The 17,258-nt window shown below is 37.1% G+C and overlaps 1 long non-coding RNA gene across 1 annotated transcript; it reads left to right on the forward strand.

Moving 5' to 3' along the window:
• The first annotated feature begins 274 nt into the window (after positions 1-274).
• On the forward strand, positions 275-3,880 carry LOC145984412 (uncharacterized). Its single transcript, XR_014441308.1, has 3 exons — positions 275-353; positions 2,324-2,473; positions 3,839-3,880. It is a non-coding gene; the product is annotated as an uncharacterized LOC145984412 (long non-coding RNA).
• Positions 3,881-17,258: the final 13,378 nt, after the last annotated feature.

The raw sequence follows: 17,258 nt of genomic DNA on the forward strand, positions 1-17,258 counted from the left end.
GAGTCTCAAAAATATCAGGTATAATATCATATCCAAGAACTGGCAGTTGGGAATGGAGATCGCTCCCATCGCCCTCCCAGTGGATCCGCCTGCCACAAAAGTTGTCTAAACCACCCTAACCCCCAAAGATCGTTGCTTTGTTTAAAGGACATTCACTTTTAGTGTCTTTTGTTGCAAGTCACGCGTCGTATACGGCGCGCTTTTCGTGTGGACCAATCGAAGGTCGTCTGGGACAAGCAGGCCCAGAATAGCCTTGCCGTTGACATTGTGTGAGGTCGTCTGTGCCGTGGGCCAGAATAGTTTGTCTGCTGAGTGGGTATTTGAAAGTGAAGATAAGAAAGCAGGATTCGAAGGTAAGTAAGTTCAATAACGTTTTCAATATTTTTACACTGTAAGTTTTCTTTATATATGCTCAGATTGTCCTATCCTAAATGATTGGACCAAAATGTGTTTCACATTTCGAAATAATGACAGTACACGGTGAGAGGGCACTGTTTAGCATGCAGTGTGAGCCCTTTCAATAGTTCTCGTCCGAAGATTGGCATTCGTGATGGTTTGATTTGATTTGATTGATTCGTTTTATTTTACTTCGCGGTTTGTGCCTCTTGGCTAATTTTGAGAATATGGGGATGAGTGATGAAATTGATGAATGGACATTTACAAACAACCATGCCCAAGCGGGATTCGAACCCGGGACACCTGGCGTCGCAGCTCGACGTGCTAAGACATTTAAATAACTAGCGAAATCACAAATATTACTCTTTATTACTTTGCTCCTCAGGTCGCCTAACTTGAAGATTTTAACAAATGTGAAAATTTTGGGGGTCCTTGTCCCCGCCAATTTACGCCTATGGTTACGGAGACTGAGAAATCATGGTTTAAGTTCGTTTCCGTCCTTCCCACTCCCATTTTTGGAGAGAAATAACTGGAAAACTATAACGATAAAAAATAAAATTTGAAGTGCACAAACGAAATTCTATCCAAGAAGTTGCTTGATTTTTTCTTCCTCCATGATGGGGAGCTTTTAGTTGTTTAGTTTAGTTATTTCAATGGTACAAACGTAATGATTTTGTCCATTTTAAAGTTGGGGGCGAGGGAACTTCAAATATTAATTTAATTTACTCTCAAATCGTTACGGTACAATCGAAAAAATGCGCTGGGATAAAACTGTACGGCTACCTGAAGTCCCCCCCACCCCCCAAGTTCAATTTGTGAATACTCGAACTCTGTAATGTTGCAAACGAAAGTAAATGCGATACAATCCGGTACAAACGAAAGATAATCTTACTTTAAACAGAATATGTGGATGTTTGGGGGAACAACGTCACAAAGGTTGACCCTACTACAATTATCACTGCTACTAGGATTCTCTATCATCTTTATTTCTTTCTCCGTTTTCATATGTTTCAATTTTTCTCTGCTCTCTTGGTTCCTCTGTTTCCATTTCCGTTATTCTTCTTTACCTTTTGTCTCTTTCTTTCTACGCTTCCTTCTCTCTTTCCCATTTCCTTCTATTTATGTTCTCTGTCATTCGCTGTCAATGTATCTTCGGTCTCTTTCACTCTCTCTCTTTGTGTTCTTCTGTTCTTGTGTGATTCTCGCTGCGCTGTAAGCAATCCCAATTTTTAACTGTTGGCTATTTGTGTTAGGAGGAGATGGGCCAAAAATATTTCTTGTGGGCTAGAGCCCCCTTTGGTGTCGACTATTCTGACTGCGACTGGCACCTTCGTTTGGTGTGTGATGTTCCTAAAGTTGTAAAGTAACTTGTTGCGCATAATTCATAATCTTTCGTTATTGCCTGTCGGAACGTACCCCAGAGGGATTTGTAATTGATTTTTAAGTAAAGAGGCCAAAATAATGCAGTGGGATACTGTGGGACGTAAAGTTAATTTGCATGGGAAATATTATTTACAAAACAGGCTTCTGTAAGAGTTTATAAGATTTGTAAGCTGCTGCTTAAACTCCATTCATTCGTTGTAGTCGATTGCATCTAATTCACAATTTTTTAAAGGAAAAAAGACACATTGTAAACAAGGGCGTGAAAGTTAAATATGCCTTGACATTAATTTTCGGGAGCAATGATCGCCTTCCCACATTCAGACGCTGATATTCGTGAGGTTTTCTGTAGTGTGCGTCCATAGTATCTTCTAATTTTCGGTCCTTGGGGGATTCTAAACATTAACAATTTAAGTTAAGAAAACTTACAATTTCAAGCAGCAGCTAGAATTTCTTTTAGAGTGTTGTCTTAGATTTCTTTTACACATAAATATGGTTGTGTAACATAAAATTTTAAGTATTATTTTAATTTTCAACTCCTTTTCAGGAATGTGCCATGCATAGAGAGGAGTGAATACGGATAATACCCACAAACACACTCGCCTTAGTTCCAATCTACACTGAACATTTCGCCACTCATCACCGATAGCAGTTTTTCAAGGATCCTGCATGGGTTGGGTTTACACAGATATGCAATGTAAGTAGAGTAGTTCAAATCTAATTTTGTTCTCTTTTCAAGGGAATTTATTATTCATTATTTTCATAAGTTTTAAGCTGTAGGAACTTGAAATGACAGAGGTCTCTTAGGAAGTAAGCTTATATGTTGAGGTGGGAGGACCAGTGGCGACCACTATAATATGTACCCAGGTGTAGCGCACGCTAGAGGTGGTCAGCTAGTATTGAACATTTAGTCATCATAGTGAGTGTGAAAAGAAAATTAAAGTGTCAAAAGTACATGCATACATAAATACATGTATCAAGGAGTCCGAGGTTCCATACTCGGTAGTGGTTCAGATTTCACTTTGAACTTTAGGTGAAGCCCCGATTAGCCTTTCTGTGCATAAAGTGGACTTAAAAACAAATTCAAACAACTTAAAAACAAATTCAAACAACAAATCTGGAAATAGGAAATGGTGGGTGGGTGTCTCATAGCTTCGGTTATTTCTGTTTCAAAGGGAGTGTTCGCCACTGGGAAGGACAGTGCTAATAGTTATACACAGTGTAGGCTGGAGTGTAAAACTTTGTTGTGACTGTCTTAAGAAGTATTTGGAAATTGATATGGCATACTAATTACACAATGTGTACAGCGAGATGTTAAAATATTACCAGGCAAGTTGTTCATAATTTTCAATATTTTTTGACGTCCCACGTGTATTTAAGGAATTGAACTGCATTGAACTTCTGCGGGAAATATTTATGCATCTCACTCTTTACATACCTTTCCTAATATCTTTGTTACACAATTAATTTCATGGAGGATTAGTGAAAAAAAATGGTTGACTAGACCACACAGCAAATATACTTCTGTGTCAGCATCTTTAAGTTCTGAGAATCGATTGCTGCTTGTGTACAATTTAGTGTTCTTGTGGATGTGGGATGAAGTAAGTGATTCATACATTTTATTTGTTTTCTCTTTTCAACTTGCAAAGTGAGGGTCTGTGATGCTACATTTATTGGCTATCAGTTACCCTGTAAAAGCCTACATACAAATTTTGTCTTTGGAAATTAAATTCATTTTGAGATGTTATGTAGAAGAAAACACACAGATAAAGAAATTAATTCTCATTTGAAAAGTATCTAAACTTTCATCATTCTGGGTTTCTTTCATTCAATCTTCCACTGTATGTATAGCCATTCCTTAGGAGAATTTAAATTGCTGGGGGGATCCAAATGATACTAACTTTGCATGATAATTAACTTTTATATGTTAAATCCACTGGAACGCTTCAAATAGTTTTCCATCTATTAACAAATATAGTTGTACAATAAACTGTTGTATTGAAGAAGTTAAATTTTTGCTACTTTCAAGATTAATCTAATTTAAATTTATTCCTTGTTTCAGACATTGAATGCTGTTTAACTAAAATAACCACCTCTGATGTTTGAAGATGATCCTGATTTTGTAAATGGAAATGTAAGTAAATAAATCAATTAACCTGTATGTAATCTGAAAATGTCAGAATCACATAAATAGAACTAGGAACGTACAATATAATGCTGCGTGTGCGAACCATACATACACACCTTTCATTTTGTAATTAAGAATCTTTGGATATGCATTTCCAAAATGCACCTTAGCATAAATATACAAATTATAATCTTTATGTATTTCTTTCGTAGCCTACTAAACTTTCAATAGAACTTTATTTCTGCTACTTGAAAACAGAATCATATCCATGCTTTTATTTTTGGAGAGTTGAACTTTCATGTAGCTATGTCTTGTTTCTATAGAAAATATTTAAAATTGTCTCTTGTCTGCTGGGTGAAGGGATGGAATGAGGCATCCACTCACTTCTCCTTCTGGCACTGTGCCTGTTACATGCTAGTATAATGTACAGAATAAATAAAATCTTTTTGCCTTTTCGCTACATGATGTTTACACATACACTTTGACAGGACAGAACTACAGGGTGCGAAATCATTGAAAACTGGTCGGGGAAGAAAGTTCTTAATTTACATTCCCCCTCCGCCACATGTGTGTATTATTAAAAGTAAATTAATTTGTTACTTTTATACATATCAGATATTGTAAAGCAGCCAACTAATTCCTTTAGTAACTTGGTTAAAGATGTTATAAATTATGAAATAGTTGAAGTGCTTTTATTATGTGTAAGTTTTTGTTTTGTTTGTGCTTTATGTTAATATAAATCAATTAGATTTCATAGTTATAATTTTCTTGCATTCTTGTTTTACTTTAATTGTGCGTATTGGTGTAGATTTGTTAATGATTTCTTGAGAGAGAAAGCATTCAATACTCACAACTACACTAATTTGTGTGTGTTTTCGATATTATTCTTAGTACAGTATATTTGAAATTAGAAGTAATTGCTTATCTTTCGTTTGTTATAACAAAAAATCTTCCCCCCGGAAATTTTTGGTGGGGGGATTTTTAAGACCAAGATTGTTGGTGGTGGGAAATCCCCCCAGGATTTCGCACCCTGCAGAACTAACAGAAACAAAAGAAAGCTAAAGCTAAACACTCAAAAATTAGTAAAAAAAATATTTTTCACACCAACATTGAATGGTACTGTTTGAGCTCTTAGGCGACACCAGAAAGGTGTTTGTGTGTGTGTATTGGTGGGCAATCCATTGACTTAACTTAATAGTAGAACAAATATTAACAATAAGAATCATGGTTATGATAATAATTTTACAGTAATAACTATTATAACAAAAAAATAAAATTATATTATTATTATTACTATTATTAAATCCTTTGGGAGAACTACTAGATGAATGAATATCAAGTACAACTTTTCCTTATTACTATAATTTTTTTTTTTTTTACATTTTACACAGTTAGTGTACTGAAATGCACAGTTATTCTGTTTTATCTTTAAGTTTTAACTTTTCAATAAAAGCTTTCTAAACATTATTTATGTTATAACAACTTCTGCTTTTTGTGACTTGAAATGGCCGATGGCAATTCCAGGGGGTGGGGGGGGGGGGTCAACGGATATGTTCCACCTCCATCTCCCGACACGGATGTTTCAGCACAAAATATTATCCTAAAGTAATTTCTTACTTTTGAAGATAGTGTGCCATTTCCAGTTATATGCTGTGGCGTGCCCAGTAGTCAGCCCTCATTTCGCTATTTTTTCCTGCCTGTTTATAGCCCCATCATCACCCTCCTTGTATAGGCCCTTGCTTATGAAATAAAAGCATGCATGTTTATATTACCTTTGCATAATAGGGTGACATACTCTTAGTCCCTCCACCTGTTCATTCAATCAGTGGCGCACGCAAGGGGGGTTACTGGGTTTAACCCCCCCCCCGAGCTTTAAATATTATGGGAAATGCTGTGTAAAATAAATTGCCAATTTAGTGCTACTGCATTCAATGTAGAAACTGATCAGCTTGAGGGCCTCCCCGATGGTGCAGTGGTAGGTCGTTGCCTTGTAATCAAGGGGTCCTGGGTTCGATACCCTGTGGAGGCACATAGTGGTTCGGATCCCACTTTGAACCGCAGGTCCAGTCTCGATTAGCCATATTGTGCATAAAGTGGACTTAAAACACCAAGTCAATCTATCAATTGAGCAGCTTGACTGATTGATTTTGTTTATTTTTCTTCGCATTTCTGCCACTTTTGGGCTAATTGCGAACATGAGGATGAGTGATGATATGATGGAATGGATGAATGGACACTCACAAAGAACACCTGTGCTCAGGCTGGGATTCGAACTCGACACCCCAGGCGTTTTAGCATGCTTTCGTAACCACTCATCCATGAAGGCTGGCTACTCAAGCTTGAATCACTTTGTATGCACACATCACTAGTATACTTTTCAGGGAAGTATTAAGACTCATAAATGTTATAAGTACATTCTAAACTATCACACTCTGACCTAAATGCATTCTTGGTTATATTCTTATTTACTCTTACATTTTTTCTCCTTTCAGATCATGGACGCCTTTCCATACAGACATTTTAAAGGAATACAGCATGCAAATTTTTAGCAATGAAGTAAAATTCCTCTTTTTTTGGATAAAATTGTGAGAACTATGTTGAATTATTGCAAGATGAAATGTACGAATATTGTAAATAAAGTTGAATTTTTTGCTAACTGGTAACTTTATTTCTTCAACCTAATCTTTGAGGCGAAAAAAATTAAGCTCTGTATTTGAAATAGAGTGGTTAAAAATTATGTATATGAACATTTATAACTTCTACTAAATTTGCTCTGCCTTCTTAAGAATGTACATTTTCGTTTCTAATTAATTTATTAAAGTACTGAAATAGGTTCTAAAAGCACCAAAAATCACTCACATTGTAATGATTGTGGCATTGAACTGAGTGTGCAGAACCAACAGCAAAGGAAAGGTAAGGTTGAATTATTGCTTAATGTGTATGCATTTAGTGGCAAGGTACTATTTTTCAGAGATTATCGCCTTACCATGTATGTATATACTTGCATCCAACGTATACATAAAATTTATCTACGGATATACAAGTATACAGTATTTTGTTGTGTTAAGTATGTCATTTACTTATCCTAGCAATGTATGTGAGCATGAGTGTTGCTTTCCAAACAGTACAGAAAAAAGTTGTTATTTTATAATTAACAGGTGTGACTTCTGAAGATCAATACCCTTCATGTTATATTGTACACTCAAGGACACTTCTGGGTTGTAACAGCACCATTGACTTTCAATTAAATCATTACAACCCAGCAGTGTATGTGACTGTACATATATCCAGTCCCAATTGGCTTCTAAGCATCAAGTGGAAGTCTCAAAAAAGACTTATTGGAAAATATGTATGTACATTAAAAGTTGCGGCTTTTTTGTATGATTTAGAAATCGATACATAATATTCCTTGCAAGCTTCATGTAATTTAGGGATGGCTTGTTCTTCTACATGAATACCTTGGTGAGCGTGCTGCATTTAGTTTCCTCTAAGATTTTTAAGCTTTGTCAAATTTTAATGCTGAATTGAATGGTATTATTTTTATAAAGAAGACAATTAATCACATTAAAATCTGAACGCAATAAATGAAGAAACACTGTTTTCACTGTGATGTCGTATATTACACAATGCAAGAGTTAACATTGCATTTCTCTACTTTGATACATTTGCCATCTGGGAAGAAATTACAATGAAGTTATGATTGCTCTATCTTATTCTGAATTCATATTGGATGAGATAGAAAAGATCTGACTGATTCTTCAAGGTTAAAGGTAAGCATTATTATACTAAATGAAGATCATTTACCTCTTCCTCACGAACCCCTCAAACTCACCCTATGGGAGGAAAAACACACTCTATACTAGGGTGAGAATAACTCACCGTATGGGAGGAAAAACACACTCTATACTAGGGTGAGAAAACTCACCCTTATGGGAGGAAAAACACACTCTATACTAGGGTGAGAAAACTCACCCTTATGGGAGGAAAAACACACTCTATACTAGGGTGAGAAAACTCACCCTTAAGGGAGGAAAAACACACTCTATACTAGGGTGAGAAAACTCACCCTTACGGGAGGAAAAACACACTCTATACTAGGGTGAGAAAACTCACCCTTATGGGAGGAAAAACACACTCTATACTAGGGTGAGAAAACTCACCCTTACGGGAGGAAAAACACACTCTATACTAGGGTGAGAAAACTCACCCTTACGGGAGGAAAAACACACTCTATACTAGGGTGAGAAAACTCACCCTTACGGGAGGAAAAACACAATCTATACTAGGGTGAGAAAACTCACCCTTATGGGAGGAAAAACACACTCTATACTAGGGTGAGAAAACTCACCCTTATGGGAGGAAAAACACACTCTATACTAGGGTGAGAAAACTCACCCTATGGGAGGAAAAACACACTCTATACTAGGGTGAGAAAAACTCACCCCAATATGGGGTGTGGAAACTCACCTTTTGGGGACGTCTATTTGTGACAAGCCAAACTCACCCCAAAAGGTGAGTTTCCACACCTTTATTTTTTTCAGTGTACTCCTTTTATGTTGTTGTAATTGAATGTTAATCTTTATATGGTTACTTTTGCGGTGAACTTGGATCACTGTTATAGACAATTTATAGCGTCGTACAATCTGAATGTTAAATACTTTGGATAAATGAATAATTGAAGCTGTACGGTTTTACAATTTAAAAATATAGTGGATGCAATTTAATCACCGTAATAAGCAATGTCTTGGTAATGTTTACGTAGTTAAGCGAGTTCATTGGATTTCACGACGGAGCGAACGAAGCTTATCCATTTTCACGTCCATTCCGGCTTACCTTTGTCGGCTCTGACTGAAGTCCTCGTGGTGGAGATATGGAGGCTTGGCGGCTTGGTCAATAGATGGTTTCCTGGCGATAAGATTGGATCTCCGCATCTTCAAGGATTGGCAACTAGGTCAGACCCCCCCCTAGCGGGGCCTTTCGCTGTCTCTACTCCATCTTGATAGTAAACAACCACGTGCGAAATAAACACAACACGGAACGGTGCGACACACAAAGCGGATACTTTACGCGGGTGGTTCGCGAGAGATTGAGCACGATAACACGTCGAAGAAAATCTGAGTAAAACTGTGTCTTCTGCTTCTCCGCGCGTCTATTTATTTGCTATTCAAAAGGTTCGTTACGGTACCCTCTCTGTCCAAGCGTTGGTAAATCGTCCTCAAATCTTAGCCTCTTGTCCTGCTATCTTCGCCCGTGTATTTGGAGTTCTTTGACCCTTCTCCAAAAGCACATCGAAGAGAGGTTACCCAAAGACCGGGCCCCATTGTAACCTGCACGTTCGTTCCGAAGAGAGTGCCAGGGAGTCTGTAGTTATTGTTGTCCAGTCTCGTTGTTTAATCTTTAATATCTGGCTTAATTCATCTCCTATCAAATTCTGCTTTTGGGATTTTGTCGATTATAATCTGCTGCTGCGCCGTCTTAAATTTCAGGTAAATCTGATCATTGGTACTAAAGTTGAATTTTATGTTTTTTTAGCCCGAGGATCGGCCTCTTCTCTCGGGAAACAGGCTAGTCCTCCGCGCTCCGCCGTCCAACTCTCGGTGTACAGCCACCATCCAATACATGTTATTGCTTATTACGGCGATTAATTGATTTACCTGATAATTAGCAAAATTTTATCGTTATAATTTTAAAGGGTGTTAAGTTTTAAACTGCTGAAAAATGGTTTTGATTGCAATTATGAATAGAAAATTGGAGTGGAATAAGTATTATATTGCATTATTTATACAGTAATCTGAAGTTCAGGGGGGTCTCCCATGTGAACAGCCAAGTCAGTTCTGAAGGAGATTCCAGAGAGGGCTTGATTCAGAATTTTCCATCTGAGGGCTCCAAGTCCTTTTCAGGAGAGGTGAAGACTGTAAAGGTAAATTGATCATAAATTGGGCTCTTGTGAAAAGAAGTGAAGAGTGTTACCAAAAGTTTGACAATATTTTGGGTGTGTGTGAATAAATGATTCCAACCTTCCGAGAGTTAACGTCAATTTCATCTTCAGGAGACGTAAGTTCTACTAGTATGAACACTGTGCACACTCTCCATTTTACTTCAGTCACAAATGTTTAACATTAGCTTGCAATCTGTTCCAGAACTAACCGCCTCATACGTAGAGAGAATCTCCTTTTCCTTTGTCACCAACCAAGCTTAAAGACGCTCTTTAGAATATGTCGCTTGAATGTATCTCTCACATTTATCGAAAATTCGATTTTAAATGTTTTTTTCCAAATGTTCCGAAGTGAATCCAAGGAGGGGTATTGATTCTTTTCTAGCAGTTCTATATTTGCACATTTTTCTTGCATTCAAATTCATTTTTAGAAAAATTATGTCAAATTAGGGGTGGGAGTTATGGCCTGTGAACTGGACTCACCATGTCACAGTGACATTTCTGGCTCCTACTTTGGATCTAGAATCGAACATAACACGATTCAATGACATCAGCGACAAGTTAGCCTAATTTATACAAAATTTATATGGTATGAGAACCAGAGGAAGGTGACTCCAAAAATTCAGTTTTCGGTTTTGTTTAACGTATAATATACATAACATATAACATATTAATACCCACACGAATTTTGCTTTCTGTTTCACTGGTGCATATTTTTATCATACTAACAAGCTTCTTAGGTATTCCAAACTCTATTAATATATTATATAATTTATATCTTTTGACCGAATCATATGCTTTTTTGAAATCAATGAATAGCTGATGGACATTTTGATTATATTCCCACTTTTTTTCAAGTGTCTGTCTGATGTGAAAAATTTGATCTGTAGTTGATCTGTTACGATTAAATCCACATTGATAATCACCTATAATTTCATTAGCATATGGGGTTAGTCTTGTTAAAAGAATGTTAGATAATATTTTATATGTTGTTGAGAGTAGAGAAATTCCACGGTAATTATTGCAGTTCATTTTATCACCTTTTTTAAACACAGGAACAATTATGGATTCTTTCCACTGTTGAGGGATTTCTTCTTTATTCCATATTAAACAAATTAATTTATGAATTTGACATATTAATAAATTTCCACCATATTTAATTAACTCAGCTGGTATTAAATCAATGTCAGGTGCTTTGTTATTCTTTAGCCTTTTAATAGCATCTTTAACTTCAGTCAAGTTAAGTTCTGGAACTAAAGGTTCTGCTGTGTGTACTTCATTTACTTCTGATTTATCTCCTACATGAACATTTAAAAGGTCATTAAAGTAGTTCTTCCATCTATTTAGAATATCGCTTGGGTCAGCTAGAAAATCACCGTCTTTATCACCGTCACCCCTTTCTAAACTCATTTACACCTTTATATAAATCTCTGATATTTTTATTTTTGCTGTTTGTTTCAATTTCGTTAATTTTGCTATTCAAGTAATCTCTTTTTTTACTTCTAAACGTGCGGTTAACTTCTCGCTTTATTCTATTATAATTGCTTAGATTTGTATCATCAGAGTTATTTAACCACCTAAGTCTATCCTGATTTCTTATTTCTATTAGATTATGACATTCATTATCAAACCATGGCTTACTTTTTCTCGTTTTATGGTATCCTATACTTTCTTTAGCTGCTGATTCTATTGCATTACGTATGTGCTCCCAATTCTTATTTACGTCTGTTTCATTTATATTTTCAGCATCATTTAAATCCTGCAAAACATCAAATCTATTTGACAGTTTAATTTGGTAATCTTTCTTAATTCTTTCATCAGTAAACTTTCCTCTATCAAATTTTAGAACTTTTAGATTTTGTTGCTTATGATTTATCACTGAGAGTCTTTCTCTTAATTTAGCAATTACTAAATAATGGTCACTGCACAGTCAGCACCTCTATGTGTACGAACGTCAATTATACTAGTATGCCTTCTCTTATCAATGAGAATATGATCTATCTGATTATGAGTTTTACCATCTGGAGAAGACCAGGTATATTTATGGATATCTTTATGTTTAAAAATGGTACTTTTCACAATTAAATTCTTTGAGGTTGCAAAAGTAATCAATCCTATACCATTATCATTACTTAATTCATGAAGACTTTCTTTACCAATCGTGGATGTAAATGTCTCTTCTTTGCCAATCTGTGCATAACAGTCACCTAACAGAATTTTCATATCATACTGAGAAAATTTATCAAAGACCTGTTCTAACTCTGCATAAAAATCATCTTTAGCATTATCATCTTTATCTTCCGTTGGTGCATGTATGTTTATTAAAATAATTTTACACCACCTACCCTGTAAAACTGCATATGATATCCTATCATTAATAAATTCTACTCTTTTAAGAGCAGAGATAATTCTATTATTTCTGAAAAAGCCTGTTCCAAAATTATGATTTTCAGTACCACCATAGAAAAAAGTATAATTTTTAGTTTTACAATTCCCTTCTCCTGGCCTCCTAACTTCCTGGACGGCTACTACATCTAATTTATACTGAACTATCTCATTAACTGTACACTGAAATGCCCCAGGCCGGTAAAGGCTCAGAACATTCCAGGTGCCTAATTTAATATCCTTATTCCTAACCTTAGATCTTATCCTTAGTCCAGGGACCTTCCAAAGTAGTCCCCACCCGGAGATCCGAACGGGGGACTATTTTACCTCCGGAATATTTTACCTTGGGAACATCCATGGCCTTATATTGCTGTTTCTTGACATTTTTTTTTACAGTGCAGAGTTGTCAGCTCTACGCCTAACCCCCAATATGAATGGAGGAACTACTACTCAAGACAAACACAAACACATTAGACAGCACAATTACTACACAAGACGAATACAAACACATTAGACAGCACAACTACTACACAAGACACACACAAACACATCACAACTATAACACAATATAAACACAAACACACCACAACTACTACACAATATAAACATAAACAAATTAGACAGCACAACTACTACGCAAGACAAAACAAACATACTAGACAGCACAACTACTACACAAACATACTATATATGTGTCTTGTTTTCGAACTTGAACTTGTGAAAAGTACCACTTTTCAGCTACTTGTAATAAGGTAAATTTTGAAAATAGTTTTTCTGTAATCCCTTGTTGAAAAATGGGGGTCATCTTGGATTCAGAGATATACATGACTACACTTACAGAAGTCTACTGAAAGCAGTAGCATTGTAATTATGCAATTAAAAGGCATAAAAGTAAAACAAATGCATAATTAAATCCACAATTATTCACATAAGAAATAAAAGATCAGGCAGAAATGCCAAACACAACGTACAGTTCAGTTAACGTTGCCACACAGTGCATGGGAACCACCGAGTTTTGTCCCATCCTCGCTTTACCTTTCCAACATGTGGCACCAGCACAATTCTGCCCAGCCATCTATTTTCATGGCCATGCATTCAGTGAAAAAGTCTGCCATTTATAGCTGATAAATATGTTTGCAATATATTAGATAGCAATATCTGAATGAATAGTCATCCTGTAACGGTGTGTCTGAATGGATTAATGTCATTGGTCGCTTCTGAACTTTCCCACCAATCAGCAGCAAGAAGATAAGATCCTTCTTCAACACAAGCAAACAACATAACGTCATTAATGGAAAATTACACTAATTATAGACGAGCCGACCCTTTCCCCTGGCGCGAGACCTGCCTTTCCGGCATTGTTGCCATTACGTGCTGCTTATTTATTACTAATCAATGGTGACGGTAGTTTCTTATGTCCCTCATGGGATATTCCGACTGCGAGTCACATGCTGACTTCGGTAGGACGGATAATTTTTACTCAGTGTACAGGAGCATGAAGAAAACGTTTGGAAATGAATGAAATATAATGTTTGCAGTTAGAAGAACGTGCATTTGCAGTTTAAAGTCGCGAGAAGTAATCGTGCACGTGTTTCTTTGTGGGTTGGGAATGTTATGCTCTTATACTTTTTTTGTTTGAAGTGTGCTTTCGGCTTTAAAAGAGTATCACCAGAGTCCGTTCAGTAAAACTCAAAAAAATAAATTGTTATAATTAAGTTTTCTGCAAAAAGTGACTGGGTACATCACTTTGAAAGTAACGAGTTGCTAACGTATTTATTTTTCACACGCACTGACAGATATAACATTTTCAAATATATTTTCTTTTTAGGGACCTCCCGATGGGGTAGTGGAACATTGTCGCTTTGTGATCCCGGAGTCCCGTGTTCGATCCCCGGTGGAGGCACATTGCACAGAGGTTCAGATTCTACCTTAAACTGTAGGCCCAGTCCCGATTAGCCTAACTGAGCATAAAGTTGACTTAAAAAGAACCCAATTGTATTTTATACGTGCGTCTGTGTGTGGAGTGTGTGTGTGTGTGTGTGTGAACTATACTTACATAATCACACTTCAACGCATCAGTGTTCGAAGCTGCTCCTTGAAAGTCGGACATCATTGGGTTCCTAATGCATTAAACATGGCAGCCGAAGTTGGAAACTTAGTCGTCAAATTGTACCTCAATTAAAAAATAAAAATACTGATTTTTAATATTTTTTTACTTTGGTGGGTGGGTATTAAAATTTTTAAAAAGTAATATTCCATTTTGTTGTAATTTACTGAACTCCGTGGTTAAGATTTGGTTTACTTTTCAAGTAGCTTCCCAAATTGTGCTGATAATGGGGCTCCCGCTTGGCCTTTCCGATAGTGGTGAATTCTGTCTCCTTGTAATCAAGGGATCCCAGGTTTGATTCCCAGTGAACGCACGGTAGTTCACATCCCACTTTAAACTGTAGATCCATTTCTAATTAGCCTATCTGTGCATTAAATGAACAGAAAACAAACTTGTTATTGATGAGGCTCCCACCGCATATCTTGCAAGTGAACGAGGCTATGGTACCTGAGTCCACGCGTTGTTTAGATTGATTCATTGATTAATTTGTTTTATTTTACTTCACTTTTCTGCCACTTTTGTCTAATCGCGAAGATGAGGATGAGTGATGATATGGATGAAGGGACACTCACAAGAACACTCATTTCCAGGCCGGGATTCGAACCCGGGACCCCTGGCGTCATAGCGCGCTGTGATTGATAACCATTCAACCACGAAATACAACCCCCAGTATGTTTGCGCCTTACCTCGTGTCTCATACATCTGCCGAGTGCCCATTTTCAGACTCAGCTTTAATCAGTTTCGTAATTTTAGTTGTAGATGTGTTTTATTTCGTTCTTGATAAGGTGTTCTTGTCCATAATATTTTTAATTCACTTGCATAAACTTAATTGTTTTTACCAAGGAAGGCTTATACCCCCTTATTAGGAGTAGGTACCGAATAGCCTCTGCTGACGAGCTCATTATGACATTAAATAATAAAATTAATAAATGGGTAGCTCCCTGCACAGTACAAGGTGAAAAAATATAATGAGGATAGATTGCCTTTGCACCTCAGATGCGTGTCGATGAGGGTTGGGTTCAGAACTGCTGAATCTGGTTTATCAACAAAATCTCACTCCACTAACTGAACCTAGACACACAACTAACTTTTAAAAAATAATATTTGTAGCTATATTTTCAATCCGCTTCATCCCGGGTTCGAAACCCTTGGAGTCGCAAAGTGGTTCAGATCCCACTTTAAACTGTAGGCTCAGTCTCGATTAGCCTATCTGTGGATAAAGTGAACTTTAAAACACAGTTCAATCTCCTTCATGTTTTACACAATGTATTTTCTTTATTGTCATTGAAACTTCCTGACAATTGTTTGATTGATTGAGTGATTATTTTACTTGGCTTTTCTGCCACTTCTGACTAATTGAAAAGATGAGGGTGATAGGATAAAATTGATGCGAAAACTCAATCACACATGGACAGAACATAACACAAGCCACAAAGATTCTGTGAGTCCAGACGCCAGAGTCTTGTTAGTCTGCAAAATGCAGTCCAGGATATACTACGTGAAAGAGAGGTTGACATTTGGATGTCTTCGTGATGGGACAAACACACTTTCATACGTTTCCCTTGAGTCGGACTTCCATATAACCTCTGACTCCCTGGTTTCTAAACAAGTCTGCAACAGTCTTACGTAAGCTTCGTTGTATGAAAGCAACAAGATAGTAAGGAACATTGTTGTGCATTCAACAGCAAAGATAACAGTAGTCAGACTGTCCATTGCTATATTCTTGCTCTCTTTTCTTCTTCATGCCATGTGTCTTCAGAGCAGAGGTTCTCCTCTGTTTATTTGTTTTAATTCTTAAATCTCGCGTTGCGGAAAACAAAATGAATTTCCATAGTGATGACAGTTGCCGTTGTCAGTAAGCTGGTTCCATGGTTCCACAGAAATTGTCAGTGTTGCTAGTACATTATGCTTTGTAATAGAAGTGTGAAAAAGTGTTGGATGTGGAGAAACCCGATAGTTCTACATCCGTTATGTGTTGATCTAAATATCTTGGACAGTCATTAGATTGGACGATTTCTGTTCAATTCTTCCCAAGCAGGAAGGTTTCCCAGGACAGTATCTAGAGAGATGAAGAAACGCACCCTGGACGTCGAAAGTCTGGAAAGTCGAAAAGGCCGTTGAGGAATGGGCAATGTTCGGAGAAGGAGATAAAATTTTAACATTGCTTCTTTTCTGCAGAAGTGTATTTCTTTTTGTAAGTAACATCCCTTCCCCTCTCCCTCCGCAATGATATCAGCCGTCAGCCGCACTTGTTAAACTAATGGTCCATTTTAGTGTAATGTCATATCAGACATGCGATTCAACTCTTGCAACAATATACTTATTGTCTCCGCTCCTTACACAGGCACGTAGCCAATGGTGGGCTCTGGGGGCTGAAGCTCCCTCGAAATCCTAGAAATGTTTCGTTGGAAATAGAGTATAGTGGTAATTAATTTTACTTGCTTAAGAGGATTAAACATCTTGTATAATAAGGTGTAATACACAGAGAAATCCATCTTCAGCGTTTCTACCCTTCCACCCAACTTTTCGCCTTTAGATGGTGGCTGCTGACAAGGGATGAGACCCCATCTTCCCGTTAGAAAGTTCTGGCAACGGACCTGCCCTTAAGTATTCTAATCTACGCCGACCCTTGCTGAATATTTTCGATTTGGGTCCCATCTTATGTCTTTTTCAGTCTCCTACCATGAATATCATCTGATTGTCACTCATCCTCACCGGCGAGAGGAGTGGTTAGCTCAGCGCACTACGACGCTGGAGGTCCCAGATTCGAATCCCAGGCTTGGCATGAGTGTTCTTTGTGAGTGTCCCTTCATCAGTTTCATCTAAGCATTGCTCATCCTTACCGTTGCCATTAGCCAAAAATGTCAGAAAAGCGACGCTAAATAACAACAATTAAATAAAAGCTCGTCGTTGCGATTGTGCAAAGA

The sequence above is a fragment of the Lepisma saccharinum genome, chromosome 2, assembly GCF_977018435.1.
Source record: "Lepisma saccharinum chromosome 2, izLepSacc3.1, whole genome shotgun sequence".
Lineage (NCBI taxonomy): Eukaryota > Metazoa > Arthropoda > Insecta > Zygentoma > Lepismatidae > Lepisma > Lepisma saccharinum.